Raw genomic sequence first — 14,848 nt, forward strand, 5'->3', positions numbered from 1 at the left:
TTTAACCAAAACCTTGTAGTTTTTGTTTATCATATCGCGAATGAAAATTCAACTACTTTAGTACAAGTAGTAGTCACCTTCTTGATAGAGTGAAAATTTCTTATTGAAGTGAATTATAAAAAATAGTTAACTAAAATTTATTGATCGAAAATTTTATTGGGTCAATTCGACTATGATATTACAATTGATTTTATACATGAAAACTTCTATATGAATGTTTACTTGGATGAGATATTTTTTTACCAAGATTTTATACTTAGATTTTAACTTCCATTTGAAAGCATTTACTTAGATGAGAACATGTCGACTTCTTAGATGAGAACATGTTGACTTCTTGGACGAGAACTTGTCAATCACAATTTTATACTTGAAAAAATTCATTCGAGAGTTTTTACTCGAATGAGAATATGTTAGCTTCTCGGATGGGAACTTGTTAGTCAAGATTTTATATTTGGGAAAATCCATTCAAAAGTTTTTACTCAAGTGAGAACATGTCAATCAACTTCTTGGATAGGAACTGGTTGGCCAAGATTTTATTATACTTGGAAACATCCATCTAATAACATCTACTAGGATGTGAACAACTAGTTAGCTTCTCAGATGAAAACTTGTTGGCCAAGACTTTATACTTGAAAACATTCATTTGAGAGGTTTTACTAAGTGAAAATATGTCGACTTCTTCAACGAGAACTTATTGTTCAAGATTCTTTACCTTGTAAGTCCATTCAAAAGAATTTTTACTTAGATGACAATATGTTGGCTTTGTGGGTGGTAACTTATCAACCAACATTGTATACTTGGAAACATTTATTCGAGAGCATTTACTAGGATGAGAACATGATGACATCTGGGATTGGAGCATCTCGGCCAAGATTTTATACTTGGAAACATTCATCTACGAGCATTTACTAGGATGAGAACATGTTGATATCTTGGATGGGAACTTGTCCACCAAAATTTTCTACTTAGAAAAATCCATCTAAGAGCATTTACTAGGATGAAAACATGTCAGCATCTCAAATGGGAACTTGTTAGCCAAGATTTCATACTTGGAAATATTCATTAGAAAGCATTTACTAGGATAAAAACATGTGGATATCTCGGATGAGAACTTATTGGCCAATATTTTATACTTGAAAACATTCATTCGAGAACATTTACTAGGATGAAAACATGTCAACAACTTGAATAAGAACTTGTTGACCAAAATTTTATTCTTGGAAACATTCATCCAAGAGTTTTTACTTGAATGAGAACATGTTGGCTTCTCAAACGAAAACTTCACTACCAAGATTTTATACTTAGGTTTTAACTTGCATCTGAGAGTGTATACTCAAATAAAATCTTCTTAACCAATATTTTATACTTAGGTTTTAACCTCCACCCGAGAGCATTTAGTTGGATGAGATATTCTCTACCAAGGTTCTACACTTGAGTTTTAACTTTCATCTTAGAGTGTTTATTTGGATTAGATTTTTTTTGTTGCCTCTCATTCTTAATAATTCTTAACGCAAGTGATTGTAGGAAACTTTTCTATGACCCAACAATGAGTGTTAGATGTACTTATCGAAAATTAGGTGCCTTTCAGACTTTTGTCGAAAGCTGAGAACTTTCTTTTTCCCTTTTTCTATGATCTCCAAGATCCTTCAAGTAGAGTGGGATACCTATAATGATACTCTGACGCTCTTGTCAAAGGGATACCTTATAATTAAGTCTTCTCTGTTTATATGTGAAGAATATGTTACACATTATTAAGAATCATAATAGAGACGTTTATTAATTTTTATTAATAATTATATAAGATGTTATCGCATATTCCATTTATTGTTTTTGGCCATATTGGATATAATATGTATAAATAGGAATGTGAATCTCAAGATAAAAATATTATTCACTTGTTTATTTACTTGCATTTATTACTCTGGTTCGAACCTAGAGTTGAATGTCAAAATGCTTTTTATAAGTACATCACATACTTTTTGAATGATTCAACAACAAGATACTTGTGAAGAACACTTGGGAACTAAGTATATATAGTTAGTAAAAATTATCCTTGTATCTTGATAGATACCAAGGGTTAAATAATTATTCTTGACAATTAAATACTCGTGACACCTCACATGCATCAACTAAAATCACCAAAACCATACACAACATAGCATCAACATTCTAAAAAATTATAAACACACCAAACATACAACAAAACAAAGCACAATCAAGCATTACATATACAACCAAGAATGAAAACAAAATCAAAAAATCAAAAATGTATTTGAAATGCATGTAACGATAAAGCAAAACAGGAACATGTGAGTAATGGTGGAGTAGTGACACAAGACATGAACGAAGTCAACGTCAACTAGAATGTTGGAAGAAAAATGGGCGAAAATGGAATAGAGGAGCATATCACTAGACGAGAATGGAGGAGGGTTTACGACTAAAGCAAAATGGGAACGAGACGAAGTAAAAATAGAAAGAAAGGTGTAATGTTTTAAATGTCTTTTAAGTTGATTTTAGGATAACCAACATAAAAGGATTTTACTACACCAATCTTTATTTTACATAACATAGAAAACCTTAAACTACTTTGATTGTACAACCAACATAGTAGAATTCACAGTATTTACAAAAATGGCATCATATTTTTTTTATTAAGTGGAATGTGACACAACCAAAGAAAATATAACACATGGTGAAATGATATATTTTTTGTTATTGCCACTATCAGGAGAAGAGTAAGCATTGAATGTTATATCATAAGGTTAAAAATGTGGATGGTAACACTGTTGATTCTGTGATGTTTAATTAGATTATATGATTAGTGTGGATTAGTTGATTAGTTATTGTTTATGAACTCTAGATTTGAGGGATTCTAAGAGATACTTTAATTCAACTTAGGAAATGTTATATGAGTTGGATATGGTGATTCTTGACTCTGATGGATGTATGTTGTTTTGATGGTGGAATCATGTTGTGCATGTTGTCTAAATGTCGTATGTTGTAATGCATGTGAAAAATTTGTTAAGTTTCAGTTGGATTGGGCCAAAATCAAGTTTTTCATAAGGACAATCGTGTTGGACCTGCCTTTATGACATTAGGCATGAATTTAACCAAAGAGTTATGTCTTGTTCATGTTGGGTGCAGGATTGGTGGCATTGGGCGTGTAGGAGAAAGAATCATCTCGCGTTGGAATCATGTGCATGCATGGTTTGAATGTGCCGATTAGTGTGAGGAGAGAGAATCATCTCTACTTAAATCCACATCGAGCGTTAGTTTAGTGGTGCTAGGTGTGAGTCAAATAAAGTCCCTTTGCTTGATTGGGATTAGGCATGAGCTGTTGCCACACTAAGCGTGAGAGTATGAAAGGCTTTTTGCCTTAACCACATCGAGCACAAATAGTTTGCATCAAATGTGGCCGAGACAAGGAACCCCCTATCTCAATGATGCTAGGCATCTAGGGGATGATGTCGGGCACATATTACTTGTTATTAATATGATGTTTTAAGTTGGTTACGATGAAAGATTTTGATCAAGTTGTTTGGTGAAGATGACATAATGATGATTCATTATGATAAAAATTAATATATTGTATGATAATATTTATGTTATAAATTGGTGAGTTGATAAATGATGAAGCTATAGAAGTTATATGACTTTAAGCTAATTAAGTTGATAAATTGTTAAGCATGTGGTATTGATACATGTGTGGATATACGTTGTAGTGCTCCGAGAGCTTAGTTAAAATCCTTTAGTAAATATGCTAGCTTCTAAAGGATAATTGTTTTAAGTTATCTTCTCTAAGTTTTATGTGATATTTGTATGTGGTCAAGGTCGAGTTATATGTGTATAAAGCGACTAACCAAGTAAAATATAATTAAAGTCAAGGACTTAATCCCTAATTGAGTATTAGAAGGGCGTAGTATTTGGAGGGTATTTGATGGGCTAATCCTATAAGTGACTTAGTGTTACAAGCTAATATATTGTGGTAGACTTATACATAAATTGTTCTACCTTAACAACAATACTAACCTTCATAGTTTAAGTGACAAAATTTGAGAAATTAATCTAGCTGATGCTAGTCGTTGTTTATATATAGTTTTATATTAGTTGTGCTATTTTTGGTTTTATACCAGCCATTGTGATTCGGTAGAATCAATCTACTTAAACTATTCACCTCTGTTGTAAGAAATATCCATAGTTGACATGCATGATAGTGCATTAATTGTATATTGTTATGTGATGACATGTTGTTAATAAGTTGAAGTTGATGAGTTGTTTTATGTTGTAAGTTGCATGAGTAGTATTGTTGATATGTTGAAGTTGTATGATGAAATTAATGTTGTTATTATGATGATCATGTTGATATGGATGTTATGTTTATATGATGTTTTTCATTTCACAAGCTTACCCGTGTTTTCTTTATGGTGGGAATTGTTATGATCATACATTGGTATGGGAGCAGGTCACGATTAGTAGGTGTAACGACCCGCCTGACTGTCACACTGCAGAACAACACTACACAAAAGTAGAATATGCATACAAAAAAAATATATACATATATCCAGCCTGAGGCTCAACAAGTCAAAGTATATCTAATACTAACAAAATGCTACACCGAGGTAGCCTACACAAAATCAGCTCCAGCCACCACCTATGGCACTGCTACTACTCTCCAGCCTATCCATGCTCTGCTCTTATACACAGTATGATCATTGCAGTCCAAACCACATGGAAACATGCAAGGGTAAGCTAGTGAAAAAAAATCAACATATAGATATAGACAACTTACAACTTTAACAACAGAACAACAATTTCAACAATTCAACGTTCAACATATATCAACACCCAACTGAACCACAGCTACACAACACAACAACATATATGCAACTTATATCAACATCAATTCAACTCATCAACAACTTTTGCATCGTCACGCAGTTTAACTCGGAGATCTCCTACAACATGGGTGAGTAGTCTAAGTGGCTAGGTCCTACCGAACCGACAACACAGAACCTTTTTGGGCTTGTTAGGTAAATAGCAAATTTGGATATCAATCCACAACTTCACGATTTCTCAGACTTTTCCACTTAAATAAGGAAGTATAGTACTATGTCAAGATAGAACAGCTGAGTTTAGGCCTACCACGACATTAGCTAGCTCAACTAAGTTACCTATGCGATTAGCCTACCGACTATCCTCCAAATACTACAACCTATCGATACTCGGTTAGGAACTAAGTTCTCGACTTCGTACTTTACTCGAATTGGCCGCTTGTAATCGGTATAGCTCGACCTGGCCCCTATACCGTGGTCGCTTCAAACACGTGTGCCTCGACCTTGCCCACACACGGGACCAACTACGTCCTAGAGGAGAACAACACAATGTCCACTCCAAGGGACAACTTCCCAAGGAGGGTTTTCAACAAATTGGGCTCTTAAAGCACCACAACTATCTCAATCCGCACAATGGGATGAGAAATTTCAAAAATATCTCCTCTAGTCCTAGTGATCAACAATTTATCATCACAACTGAATCAGCTTTCAACTTAACAACACAGCTCAGCTCAACAACTTAATCAACACACAAGTTTTCAACTTTACAACGTAGTCAACTCGACAATTACAACACACTTCAACAGCACAACAACTTCTCAACAGCGTTTAACATGTTTTAGCAACAAAGCAACTTATCCAAGTTATACATAGAGTGTTTCTTCATAATTACACAACTACGATTCAACACACAACTACATTTTTCTCATCATATCACAATATTCAACATTTTCTTAGTCATATAATCAAACACATCACGTCCGGCGCAAGTAAACTCGCGCTCGGCCTGAACCCAACCCGAGAGCTCTAAAACTCTCCCACGCCCAGCGTAACATCATCACGCCTGGCGAGTTGGTAGGCAGAGACTTCCAAGAGTCTCCCAAGCTCGACGCCAAACTCGCGCTCGGTGCAAATCAGGCAAAGACCTCACCAGGGTCTCACGCCCTGCGCGCTCATTCTGCGCCTGGCACCACCCCAGGAAGAGACCCCCAAAGAGTCTCTACACCCGGCGCGCCTAGATTACGCTCGACGCCATATCAGTAACTCAAAATTTTTGGCCACTATCTGATATCATGCCCGACATGGTTCTCCCCACGCCCAGTGTGTTTCATCCAGAGACTTCTATTCCTAATCTTGCCTGACGCAACTAACCTCGCGCCCGACGTGATTGGACAATGGAGTTCCTTGATGAACACACGATCGACGCCATGAACTATGCCCGACACGAATTCAAATAGCAACCCTCACAACTTCAAAAATTTCAACCAAAAACCTAAAAATCAGCCAACTCAAACACATGCAATCCATGAAATGAAATACATTTACATCATATGACTCAAAAACAAGCTTTATTTCAACATGCAACCATTAAACGCATCAAAATCACCATTTTTCCCAATTTTCCCGAAACCCCAAAAATGAGAAATTCTTCAAATCAATCAATAATTCTCGACATTCTTACTTCAAATGAGTTCTTAAACTCCCATACAACAAATAAGTTTTCAATCTAACTTCCTTTACCTTAGAGAAGTAGAATCCGAGCTTCGGGGAGAGGAAGAAGAAGAAGGAGAAGGTCCGCGCTTCTGACTAGAAATCCTCACCTCTACTCTTAACCTTCAGCAACAAAAGCACCACAAGAAAGTTCAGAAATTTGGAACATGGAAAAGGAAGTGAGGAGAAAATGAGAGTGTTGAGGGGAAGGAGGAAGAAGAAGAGCTTGCGGGTCTTACAGTAGGATTTTTCGGATGCTTTGGTGGTTAGTCATATTGATGGTGACTCATTTTGTTAAGGTTACTCAATAGTAGTCAGATTTTGTATAATCTCTTGATCGATGAGTAATGTTTATTTTTCATACAATTATGTAGTATTGTAGATTGTATGTGTATAAGGGACATGAATATAATCGTAAGGAGTTTTTATTTTTAACTGTTTATTTTCTACCCTATACATTTATAATTTATATGATTGTCTATACAACTGTTGTATGATAATCTTAAGAAAATTATTGTCTATTTCATTGCATAGTAACTATTATAATAAATGTAATAATCAGTCAAGTTGTTACATATGAATTTGAATTAGTTAATTGGAACACAAGTTTTCCTAAATTTTCTTTTTATCTTTTGCAACTCATAACTATTACTCCAATAATTTCAATATTATACCCGATGATGCTTTGATTGAAGCTAAATATCTATGTAAAAGAATTGTGCATAGCACGAGCTTCATACCAGTAGTATGTGCATATTGCAATTCTTTATATGTATACTACATCAAAATTTATTATTAGCGACAATTATTCAACGATAATAAACTACTTACCCCTATTTTATTATTTAATAAAAATATTAATAACTAATAAATAATAGTCACTAAAAATGTATTTATAAGAGTAGTTATTAAAAATGGTTGGTAAAAAAGTAAGGATAACTTTTAATTCATTTTATTGAGAAAATTTAAGTCTCACATTGACTAGAAATTAGATAATTAAAGAGTATATAAGTGAAAGTCAACCCTTACCTTATAAGTGGATTGTATAGGGTTGAGTTAGACTTATAATCTACTATTCTAAGATGGTATAAGAGTTATATTAGATTCACTCTAAAAATGGTCACTACTCATTGATACACTCACTAAGTCTAACCCAAAGTTCTACATCGACTATAATTAAGACAATTAACAAATTTATAAGTATAGGACATAAAAAATGTCACAAAAACTCATACATTTTTTCCAATCATTATAAATGTCTTTACCAACACATGCACATATAGTGACTGATGCCAAAATGCTTGTAGAATAATATTTTGTAGGCTTAAATACATTTTTAGTCCCTTAAATTTAGGATAAATTTGTTTTTGATTTCTCAAATTTAAAATTGTTATTTTTAGTTCCTATAATTTTAAAAAATCTTATTTTAATTTTTATGTTCAAATTTTGTTAAGAAATTTATTAAACATTATTGCATAAAATCTACCTATTAGTTTTCTTATTAGTAAAAATATCACATTAAATTTAATTAATATTGCATAACCATCTTAATTTGCCATTTTTAAATATGTTATTAGTGATCTGAGGGACTAAAACAAGATTTTTAAAAATTACAGGATTAAAAACAATAATTTTAAATTTAAAGAATTAAAAATAAATTTATCTTAAATTTGATAAATTAAAAATATATTTAATTCAATTTTTGTAACTAATGGTTGTAGTGGTAGTACATAAATAGAGGTGCATAGAAAGAAATTTAATAATGGGACGAGAAAATGACTAACCGCAAGAAATGATGGTGGTTTCACCCACTTTTTCAATCTTGCACCGTGTGAAAATAAATGTACAGTCTAATGCTTTTGAATTTGAAGAGGTAGCTGGAGCAGGTTAACCAATCCAGATCAGGTATCAATAGCCTTATTTTCACAGAAAAGGGAATGAATGATATACTAGAAAAAATAATTTACTTTTATGTATATATTTAATATTTATGGTGAAAATTAAAGTCGCAAGATTACAGCAAAATGCAACAGTAACAAAAAGTTCGTATATAGAAAAAGAAATTTTGTGATCTACAAGTTTCATCAACAGACAACATTATGTAAAAAAAAAAAAAGTTTCATCGACAGGCGTATTTACAAATATATGTACCTGGAGTCGTATTAGCCTTACAAAATACTAACAAGACATGATAAATCACAGAAGTAATGTAACACACATACTATATAAAATAAATAAGTTTTGAAAGTTGCAGAACCTAATATATAATATTAATTAATATAAACATTACAGTAAAAAAAAATCATTATTTTATACAAATTTTATTCTTATATTTTTCTCTGATTTTTTAAAGTTTTTTCTTTATATAATTTAAAAGTTTAAATTTTTATCCTTTCAATTTATAAATTTAGGTTTTGATGTTTATATTTATATAACATTTTGATTCTAGTTACTATAATTTTATATACTAGCTATGTTTTTATTTATCAAGAATACCATACATTGATTCAAAGAGTTATACCTGTTTTTTACAAGCAAAGATACATTGTTTTGTCATATTAGTAATACCAAGGACCAAGAATAAAACTTTTAAAACTTGGAAGTATTAAAAGTAAAAAATTTGGAAGTATAAAAGTTAAAATCATGATAAAAAAAATTAAAATAAATAGAGAAAATAAGCTTATAAGTTACAATAAAATAAAATAAATTTAATTTAAATAAATTAAACAAACTTAAGAATAAAATAAACTTAGTATAATAAGGACAAAAAATTAATGAATTCAGACTTAATATAAAAATAATAAATTATTAATTGATAGGGAAAAATAATATTGTAAAATATTTATTTATTTATTTATTATAACATTTTCTTTTATTCATATAAAAAATTTGTTTAGAAAATATAAATAAAACACCTTTTTTTTCCGAAGAATAAATAAAACATCTTAAATACCTATAAATTAAATTATATTATATGAGTGCAGCACAACTAATTTGTGTACCTCGTAACAGAACCAAGTCAGTGTTCTTGCATTCAGTATTTATGTTAAATATAACAGCGACTTTCAGGGTTTTGAATGTAGTACGATTCTTGAATCTTGTTTAATTAAAAACAACAACTGAAATACTGTGTTCACAACACAGAAGGATGTACGTGGCAACCGCAAATTTAAATGTTTAGGTATCACTTCAAAGTATAGTAAAAGAGTAAAATAAATAAATAAATAAACGAACAAACAAGTGAATATGCAGTACATTTTTTTTAATATATATGTGCATAATTATAAAAATTAAAATCAATATCAAATTGAATGATAAGGACAAAATATGTATTCAAACCGACTGATTTACCATTATAAAGTTATTTTAAAAATTAATTATATAAATAAATTATTTTAAGATTATTTATATCTTTGAAATTATTTACCGTAGAATTGTTATAAAACATAATAATTTATAATTAATTTCAAAATAACTTCATTTATATAATTAGTTTTTGAAATAACTTCAAGATGATCAATCAACCATTCAAACTTAGTATGAAAAACATAAATTTTAAATTGAAAGAGAAAACAAGTAATATTTAAAATAGTTATTTATTATAACATTTGGAATTATTTTTATAAAATAATATAAATAAACAAATCTTAAATATATACCCATAACATCTCCTATATGAATAAAACAACTTATTTCACGTACCTCGTACGGTTCTTTAAGCTGAATAGAACCAAAGCAGCCTGCATGCATTTAATATTTATGTTAGGTTTAACAACGACTATTTCTGGTTTTGAATATTGCTTACTATTGATTAAAAGCTACTGTCGAAATACTCTGCCAACAGTACGTATACAATAAAAGGATGGAAACGTGTCAACAGCAAATATACATGTAGAGGTACCACTTCAAAGTGACAAAATAATCATCATCATTACTATATATATATATATATAGTACGTATACCATAGAAGCATGGAAACAGTGGCGGACCTTCTCTATGACAGCCGTAACACGACTCCCCCAAACTTTTCCAAATTTTCATATATATATATATATATATATAATTTAGAGTTTAATCAAGTGAGAGAAAATTAATCTAAGAGTTATATTTTAATCATCTCATCACTCATAATAAATTTCCTCTATATATACTCCTACCTATTTTTTAGTTGAAGTATGTTAGTAATCTACACTAAAATTTTAGGAAAAAAAAAATTACTCATTTATTTTGATTTGGTTAATTTGTACAAAGGATATATTATAGTAATTTAATTTAATGAAATGAAAATAAAATATTTTCTCTCTCTTATTAACTTTATTCTCTAAGTCGTTTATATTTTTTTATTTGTTCAGAGAGGGGAGACATCATGAGAGATGCGAGAGAAATGAGTTAAAGAAGGAATTTAATAGGAGAAATATAAATAAGAGAAAAAATATAATAAGAAAGAACGAAAGAATTTAATAGGAGAGAGATAAATAAGTTAGAGAAAAAATTTAATAAGAAAGAGAAGTGGGTTGGAGAATGAATTTAATAAAAAATAGAAACAACTTAGAGAATGAAGTTAATAAGAAAGAAAAAATATTTTATTTTTTATTTAAAATTAAATTAAATTACTATAATATCCTTTATATAAATTAACCAAATCAAAATAAATGAGTGATTTTTTGTCTTAAAATTTTGGTGTAGGTTGCTAACATATTCCAACTAAAAAATAAGTAAGAGTATATTAGCATTCCTCACACACACACACACATATATATATATATATATATATATATATATATTTATATATATATAAATATTATATTTATATATTATTATATTATTAATTATAATAAAATTAAAAAATTGAGTAAAAAAAGAAAAATTCTATTATTTTTATTTAATAAAAAATTAATTTATAATTTTATATATAAAAATAATAATTTGGCACCTCCAAACTTTTAATTCAAGCTTTTAATTCAAGTTCCGCCACTGCATGGAAACGTGTCAACAACAAATATACATGTAGAGGTACCACTTCAAAGTGACAAAATAATCATCATCATTATTATATATATATAGAAGAGTTCAAACGACATCGGTGTAACTTTTATTAAGTGTTACACCACTCAATAACTTTATATTAAATGCGAATTTTGTAAATCCAACCGTTAGATTGAAAATTCATATCACTTTATATGTGTATATCAAATTTTATTAAAATTGAACAATAATTTAAAGGTGATAAGAGTATTCATATTTTAGTATATTTTGAAATGAATATATTACGTCAATTTTGTTTTATAAGAATGAAGTATCAAATCATCTTTGATTAATATAAAATTTTGTATATGTGATCTAAGTGATATGAACTTTCAATTTAACGGTTGAATTTCGCATTTAATATAAAGTTATTGAGCGGTGTAACACTTAGTAAAAGTTACACCGGTGTCATTTGAACCCTCCTCATATATATATATATATATATATATATATATATATATATATATATATATATATATTGAGATGCAAGCAAAGTTCCACATCGTTCAAACAAGAGAATGGATATGTGTTTATATACACACACTTGTCTCTATTGGTTGAGAGACCTTTTGGGTGATGTCCAAAAACAAAACCGTGAGGGCTTGGACCCAAAACGGACAATATCTTACCAATATGGAGATATGTATGAATGTGTAATAATCGTGATGCACAATATATATATATATATATATATATATATATATATATATATATATATATATATATGTGTGTGTGTGTGTGAGAGAGAGAGAGAGAAAAAAAGCATGTGAAAATATAGTACAATTTTAAAATGGAAGAGTCTGTGTGTGTGGTGTAAAAAAGATTTTAACAACGATCGATTTTTATGATATGAAATAAAAGAAAAATTATTAATTTAAACTTTAAATATGTTTTCGATCCCAAAATATACCGTTCTTTTGGTATTAGCCATTGTAATTTTTTTTAAATGATCTTTGTAAAAGTTAGAGAAAGAGAAAAAAGAATATAAGGTAAGAGTTAGTCTACCAATTTGTTTTAACTGGTTTTGTCTAATCTATCAAAAATTAGGTTGAGGACAGATTTTAACAAGTTAACTTGCCATTTTTTTTTAATTCTTATATTTTTTCTTTGAATTTTTAGTTAGATATCACTTTTTTATATATAAGATTTAAATATAATAGTTGCATTAATTTTGATCTTTGTATATATATATATATATATATATATATATATATATATTAACTAAGTGTAAATGGTTATGTTAGTTAATTTTATGAATTCATTTGTGCCAATTATTGTGTTTAGATTAGTTATTATTAAAAAAAATTTCAGTTAATTTATTTAATTTTGAATAAATATTATATAAAAAATATTTTTTAATTATTAAACAAGTTGACTAGTTAGTTTGCCAATCCATCCATAAAGGAAATGAGTTGAGTTTTTGAATTTATTTTTGTTAAGTGGAATAAGGTGAATTGACTTATTTTGTGATCAAGGACGGAGCCAAGGGGGGACCTACGGGTGCCACGGCCCCCCCAACAATTTTAATTTTTTTTATATACATATATATTACTATATGGCACCCCCTATTTTTAATATAAACTCATATGTATAATTAAATGAATAACCCAAATTTATTTTTTTATTCAACTTTTGGACTTCTGGTACGGCCTGCTATGTGGTATCACTTTGGAATTTTTTTTTTTTTTAAAAAATGTAGCGCCTCATTTGATCATTCCAATTCTCGGCCCCCCAGTATTGAAATCCTGGCTCCGTCCCTGTTTGTGATGGATTGACTTAAGATGAGTCAACCTATTTCACAATTTTTAGAGTTAGAGTCATAAAAACAGGTCATTGAATAAAGAGAAAAAGTGTGAACAAATAATATTCATAATTAGTATTAAACGAGTTGATGTTGAGGTTGGAGCTAATTACGCATTTATTAGTGATTTATATTGCATTAATATGTTGTTAAAGTTAGTGTTGTCTAGGCCAATAATATATACTAACCTATATTATTTTGGTTAGCGTCGGCTAGGGCTCATGACGATATATTCGAATATAGTATCAACTCGGCTGATGTATGTATTTTTATGTAACAAAATAAAAATAAGATTCTAAAGGTTGCACCCATCTTACATCAACTTGGTCAACATCAGTAGAGTTAAGATAGTCTGGAGGTTGATTCTCACATTTCTTGAAATGTTACTTGCTTGAATCTTGTAAAATTTATGAATATTTTGATATACAAAGAATTTTTACTTTCACGAGAATTTGACATGAGAAATGGTACTTTTTGTAATTACTTTCACGATATATTCGAATTTTTACTTGACATGAGAATTTGACATCAGTCGTGGATGCTCTTAGAACTATTTGACTAGAAAACACCGGACACCAATGTAGTGATATTGGGCATAAGACAGACAAAGACAAACAAAGGCTAGCTCTACCTAAACGAGGTTGAGCGTGGACTTTGACCACACCAAGTGTGACTGTCAAAGAGACTCTTTGCCTCATTTACATTGAGTGTAGGTAGATTGGCATCGAGTGTGGGTGAGTTAGAGACTCTTTGTTTCATTTCATGTTTGGTGCAGGGAAAATGACATCAAGCGTGGGTTACCTAATGAAAAATGTTGATTTCTTGACTAAGTGTTGAACAATTATATGATAATTGGATATCTCACATGTTGTTATATGATATTAATTCTTTATACATTGATCTAAAATGATATATATTGATGACTAAATTGTTGAAAGTTATAATAGAATGAAAGTTAAGTTGTATGTTGTGTAGTGTTGAGGTGGTTGTGTTAAGAATGCTTTAGGTATTATGTTGAATTGGATTGATTGACTTGGGACTAGAGGAGAGATTGTTTTAAAAGTTGAACATTCCATTATGAGGATATGGTATTGTGGTGTTCTACGAGTCTAGTTGTTGAAAATCCTTTTTGAGAAGTTGACTCTTGAAGTTAAATGTTGAGTCTCATTTAGGATCTTAATTGATGTGATATGAGGGCAATGTCAAGTCATACTATCTATAATTGACAACAATATAGGGGTCAAATTACACTATACTAATTAAAAAGCGACCAAATGTTGATTTGTATGGGATTAGGTCGAGCCATACATGTACAAAGTGACCAACCGAGTAAAGTACATGGTTGGGGGTCAAATTCTATAACTAAGTACCCAAAAAGGCGTAATATTTAGATGGTACAAAGTGATATGAGGGCAAGTTCAAGTCATACTATCTATAATTGACAACATATAGGGGTCAAATTATGCTATACTAATTAAA

Source organism: Cajanus cajan, chromosome 10, assembly GCF_000230855.2.
Source record: "Cajanus cajan strain Asha chromosome 10, NIPB_CcT2T_4, whole genome shotgun sequence".
In the NCBI taxonomy this organism is placed as follows: Eukaryota; Viridiplantae; Streptophyta; class Magnoliopsida; order Fabales; family Fabaceae; genus Cajanus; species Cajanus cajan.